Consider the following 6,585-nt stretch of genomic DNA (forward strand, 5'->3'; position numbering starts at 1 on the left):
GCAATAAGGTCTCGTCCAACACCAGGTGATACGCAGTTGTTGTTTCTGCCATGAAGTTTCCTTGTGCACCTTTCACGAGAAACAGGTGCGAGTCGGATAAATAATAAATAAATAAAAGGAAAAATACTCCTCGGATTAAATCACATGATCAACTGGAAGAGCATTCGGTGGAGCGCATACCTGCGCCAGGTTGAACAGTTTGTTTTGTATCCCGCTTTTGCTTTTGTTTATTGAAGATCCGGATCTTGGATAGTCCGAATCTGGATCTGGACCTGAACAAAAATCGAATCGGCTGTTCTTGTCAACTTTTATTTATTTTTTTGTATACAAGATCGAGGCTTGTGTAAGAGCTAACATTAATCACAAAAGACAAACTGACACACAAAACATACAATAAAGGGAGTGGAAGACAAGATGGGGAGAGAGGGAAGCACACAGGTACAACAGTAGAGAACAGGGACAACGGGACCAACCAACCAAGGGACAGGGACAACCAACGGAACTAACCAACTCATCGACCTGGTTGTGTCAATGTGTCATCATCCAGCCACAACTTTTTGAGGTATCTTGCTACATATCGTTTTTGGCCCAATCATTCAATGGTGAGGAATCAATATTTTATTAATTTTTATCTTGGATCCGGATACGGATCTTCACCAAAATCTAATCATTTCATCCTTGTCACATTCGCTACATCTACATTATCTTTTGTCTGAATCTGTCCACAACTTTTTGAGGTATCTTGCTATATATCGTTTTTGGCCCAATCATTCAATGGTGAAGAATCAATATTTTATTAATTTTTATCTTGGATCCGGATACGGATCTTCACCAAAATCTAATCATTTCATCCTTGTCACATTCGCTACATCTACATTATCTTTTGTCTGAATCTGTCCACAACTTTTTGAGGTATCTTGCTATATATCGTTTTTGGCCCAATCATTCAATGGTGAAGAATCAATTTTTTATTAATTTTAATCTTGGATCCGGATACAGATCTTCACCGAAATCTAATCATTTCATCCTTGTCACATTTGCTACATCTACATTATCTTTTGTCTGAATCCGTCCACAACTTTTTGAGATATCTTGCTATATATCGTTTTTGGCCCAATCATTCAATGGTGAAGAATCCATTTTTTCATCATTTTAATCTTGGATCCGGATACAGATCTTCACCAAAATCTAATCATTTCATCCTTGTCACATTCGCTACATCTACATTATCTTTTGTCTGAATCTGTCCACAACTTTTTGAGGTATCTTGCTATATATCGTTTTTGGCCCAATCATTCAATGGTGAAGAATCAATATTTTATTAATTTTAATCTTGGATCCGGATACAGATCTTCACCGAAATCTAATCATTTCATCCTTGTCACATTTGCTACATCTACATTATCCTTTGTCTGAATCTGTCCACAACTTTTTGAGGTATCTTGCTACATATCGTTTTTGGCCCAATCATTCAATGGTGAAGAATCCATATTTTATTAATTTTTATCTTGGATCCGGATACGGATCTTCACCAAAATCTAATCATTTCATCCTTGTCACATTCGCTTCATCTACATTATCTTTTGTCTGAATCTGTCCACAACTTTTTGAGGTATCTTGCTATATATCGTTTTTGGCCCAATCATTCAATGGTGAAGAATCAATATTTTATTAATTTTAATCTTGGATCCGGATACAGATCTTCACCGAAATCTAATCATTTCATCCTTGTCACATTTGCTACATCTACATTATCCTTTGTCTGAATCTGTCCACAACTTTTTGAGGTATCTTGCTACATATCGTTTTTGGCCCAATCATTCAATGGTGAAGAATCCATATTTTATTAATTTTTATCTTGGATCCGGATACGGATCTTCACCAAAATCTAATCATTTCATCCTTGTCACATTCGCTACATCTACATTATCTTTTGTCTGAATCTGTCCACAACTTTTTGAGGTATCTTGCTATATATCGTTTTTGGCCCAATCATTCGATGGTGAAGAATCAATATTTTATTAATTTTTATCTTGGATCCGGATACGGATCTTCACCAAAATCTAATCATTTCATCCTTGTCACATTCGCTACATCTACATTATCTTTTGTCTGAATCTGTCCACAACTTTTTGAGGTATCTTGCTATATATCGTTTTTGGCCCAATCATTCAATGGTGAAGAATCAATTTTTTATTAATTTTAATCTTGGATCCGGATACAGATCTTCACCGAAATCTAATCATTTCATCCTTGTCACATTTGCTACATCTACATTATCCTTTGTCTGAATCTGTCCACAACTTTTTGAGGTGTCTTGTTATATATCGTTTTTGGCCCAATCATTCAATGGTGAAGAATCAATTTTTTCATCATTTTAATCTTGGATCCGGATACAGATCTTCACCAAAATCTAATCATTTCATCCTTGTCACGTTCGCTACATCTACATTATCTTTTGTCTGAATCTGTCCACAACTTTTTGAGGTATCTTGCTATATATCGTTTTTGGCCCAATCATTCAATGGTGAAGAATCCATTTTTTCATCATTTTAATCTTGGATCCGGATACGGATCTTCACCAAAATCTAATCATTTCATCCTTGTCACATTCGCTTCATCTACATTATCTTTTGTCTGAATCTGTCCACAACTTTTTGAGGTATCTTGCTATATATCGTTTTTGGCTCAATCATTCAATGGTGAAGAATCAATTTTTTATTAATTTTAATCTTGGATCCGGATACGGATCTTCACCAAAATCTAATCATTTCATCCTTGTCACATTCGCTTCATCTACATTATCTTTTGTCTGAATCTGTCCACAACTTTTTGAGGTATCTTGCTATATATCGTTTTTGGCCCAATCATTCAATGGCGAAGAATCCATTTTTTCATCATTTTAATCTTGGATCCGGATACGGATCTTCACCAAAATCTAATCATTTCATCCTTGTCACATTCGCTACATCTACATTATCTTTTGTCTGAATCTGTCCACAACTTTTTGAGGTATCTTGCTACATATCGTTTTTGGCCCAATCATTCAATGGTGAAGAATCCATATTTTATTAATTTTTATCTTGGATCCGGATACGGATCTTCACCAAAATCTAATCATTTCATCCTTGTCACATTCGCTTCATCTACATTATCTTTTGTCTGAATCTGTCCACAACTTTTTGAGGTATCTTGCTATATATCGTTTTTGGCCCAATCATTCAATGGTGAAGAATCCATTTTTTATTAATTTTAATCTTGGATCCGGATACAGATCTTCACCGAAATCTAATCATTTCATCCTTGTCACATTTGCTACATCTACATTATCCTTTGTCTGAATCTGTCCACAACTTTTTGAGGTGTCTTGTTATATATCGTTTTTGGCCCAATCATTCAATGGTGAAGAATCAATTTTTTCATCATTTTAATCTTGGATCCGGATACAGATCTTCACCAAAATCTAATCATTTCATCCTTGTCACGTTCGCTACATCTACATTATCTTTTGTCTGAATCTGTCCACAACTTTTTGAGGTATCTTGCTATATATCGTTTTTGGCCCAATCATTCAATGGTGAAGAATCCATTTTTTCATCATTTTAATCTTGGATCCGGATACAGATCTTCACAAAAATCTAATCATTTCATCCTTGTCACGTTCGCTACATCTACATTATCTTTTGTCTGAATCTGTCCACAACTTTTTGAGGTATCTTGCTATATATCGTTTTTGGCCCAATCATTCAATGGTGAAGAATCCATTTTTTCATCATTTAAATCTTGGATCCGGATACGGATCTTCACCAAAATCTAATCATTTCATCCTTGTCACATTCGCTACATCTACATTATCTTTTGTCTGAATCTGTCCACAACTTTTTGAGGTATCTTGCTATATATCGTTTTTGGCCCAATCATTCAATGGTGAAGAATCAATTTTTTATTAATTTTAATCTTGGATCCGGATACGGATCTTCACCAAAATCTAATCATTTCATCCTTGTCACATTCGCTTCATCTACATTATCTTTTGTCTGAATCTGTCCACAACTTTTTGAGGTATCTTGCTATATATCGTTTTTGGCCCAATCATTCAATGGTGAAGAATCCATATTTTATTAATTTTTATCTTGGATCCGGATACGGATCTTCACCAAAATCTAATCATTTCATCCTTGTCACATTCGCTTCATCTACATTATCTTTTGTCTGAATCTGTCCACAACTTTTTGAGGTATCTTGCTATATATCGTTTTTGGCCCAATCATTCAATGGTGAAGAATCCATTTTTTATTAATTTTAATCTTGGATCCGGATACAGATCTTCACCGAAATCTAATCATTTCATCCTTGTCACATTTGCTACATCTACATTATCCTTTGTCTGAATCTGTCCACAACTTTTTGAGGTGTCTTGTTATATATCGTTTTTGGCCCAATCATTCAATGGTGAAGAATCAATTTTTTCATCATTTTAATCTTGGATCCGGATACAGATCTTCACCAAAATCTAATCATTTCATCCTTGTCACGTTCGCTACATCTACATTATCTTTTGTCTGAATCTGTCCACAACTTTTTGAGGTATCTTGCTATATATCGTTTTTGGCCCAATCATTCAATGGTGAAGAATCCATTTTTTCATCATTTTAATCTTGGATCCGGATACAGATCTTCACAAAAATCTAATCATTTCATCCTTGTCACGTTCGCTACATCTACATTATCTTTTGTCTGAATCTGTCCACAACTTTTTGAGGTATCTTGCTATATATCGTTTTTGGCCCAATCATTCAATGGTGAAGAATCCATTTTTTCATCATTTAAATCTTGGATCCGGATACGGATCTTCACCAAAATCTAATCATTTCATCCTTGTCACATTCGCTACATCTACATTATCTTTTGTCTGAATCTGTCCACAACTTTTTGAGGTATCTTGCTATATATCGTTTTTGGCCCAATCATTCAATGGTGAAGAATCCATATTTTATTAATTTTTATCTTGGATCCGGATACGGATCTTCACCAAAATCTAATCATTTCATCCTTGTCACATTCGCTTCATCTACATTATCTTTTGTCTGAATCTGTCCACAACTTTTTGAGGTATCTTGCTATATATCGTTTTTGGCCCAATCATTCAATGGTGAAGAATCCATTTTTTATTAATTTTAATCTTGGATCCGGATACAGATCTTCACCGAAATCTAATCATTTCATCCTTGTCACATTTGCTACATCTACATTATCCTTTGTCTGAATCTGTCCACAACTTTTTGAGGTGTCTTGTTATATATCGTTTTTGGCCCAATCATTCAATGGTGAAGAATCAATTTTTTCATCATTTTAATCTTGGATCCGGATACAGATCTTCACCAAAATCTAATCATTTCATCCTTGTCACGTTCGCTACATCTACATTATCTTTTGTCTGAATCTGTCCACAACTTTTTGAGGTATCTTGCTATATATCGTTTTTGGCCCAATCATTCAATGGTGAAGAATCCATTTTTTCATCATTTTAATCTTGGATCCGGATACAGATCTTCACAAAAATCTAATCATTTCATCCTTGTCACGTTCGCTACATCTACATTATCTTTTGTCTGAATCTGTCCACAACTTTTTGAGGTATCTTGCTATATATCGTTTTTGGCCCAATCATTCAATGGTGAAGAATCCATTTTTTCATCATTTAAATCTTGGATCCGGATACGGATCTTCACCAAAATCTAATCATTTCATCCTTGTCACATTCGCTACATCTACATTATCTTTTGTCTGAATCTGTCCACAACTTTTTGAGGTATCTTGCTATATATCGTTTTTGGCCCAATCATTCAATGGTGAAGAATCCATATTTTATTAATTTTTATCTTGGATCCGGATACGGATCTTCACCAAAATCTAATCATTTCATCCTTGTCACATTCGCTTCATCTACATTATCTTTTGTCTGAATCTGTCCACAACTTTTTGAGGTATCTTGCTATATATCGTTTTTGGCCCAATCATTCAATGGTGAAGAATCAATTTTTTATTAATTTTAATCTTGGATCCGGATACGGATCTTCACCAAAATCTAATCATTTCATCCTTGTCACATTCGCTTCATCTACATTATCTTTTGTCTGAATCTGTCCACAACTTTTTGAGGTATCTTGCTATATATCGTTTTTGGCCCAATCATTCAATGGTGAAGAATCAATTTTTTCATCATTTTAATCTTGGATCCGGATACGGATCTTCACAAAAATCTAATCATTTCATCCTTGTCACATTCGCTACATCTACATTATCTTTTGTCTGAATCTGTCCACAACTTTTTGAGGTATCTTGCTATATATCGTTTTTGGCCCAATCATTCAATGGTGAAGAATCAATTTTTTCATCATTTTAATCTTGGATCCGGATACGGATCTTCACCAAAATCTAATCATTTCATCCTTGTCACATACCCAACCTCTACATTATCTTTTGTCTGAATCCGTCGACAACTTTTTTGAGATATCTTGTTCACAGACAAACAAACAGACAGAGGTATAAACATAACCTCCGTCCACCTTCATTGGCGGAGTT

The sequence above is a fragment of the Myxine glutinosa genome, chromosome 6, assembly GCF_964187855.1.
Source record: "Myxine glutinosa chromosome 6, kmMyxGlut1.1, whole genome shotgun sequence".
NCBI lineage: Eukaryota > Metazoa > Chordata > Myxini > Myxiniformes > Myxinidae > Myxine > Myxine glutinosa.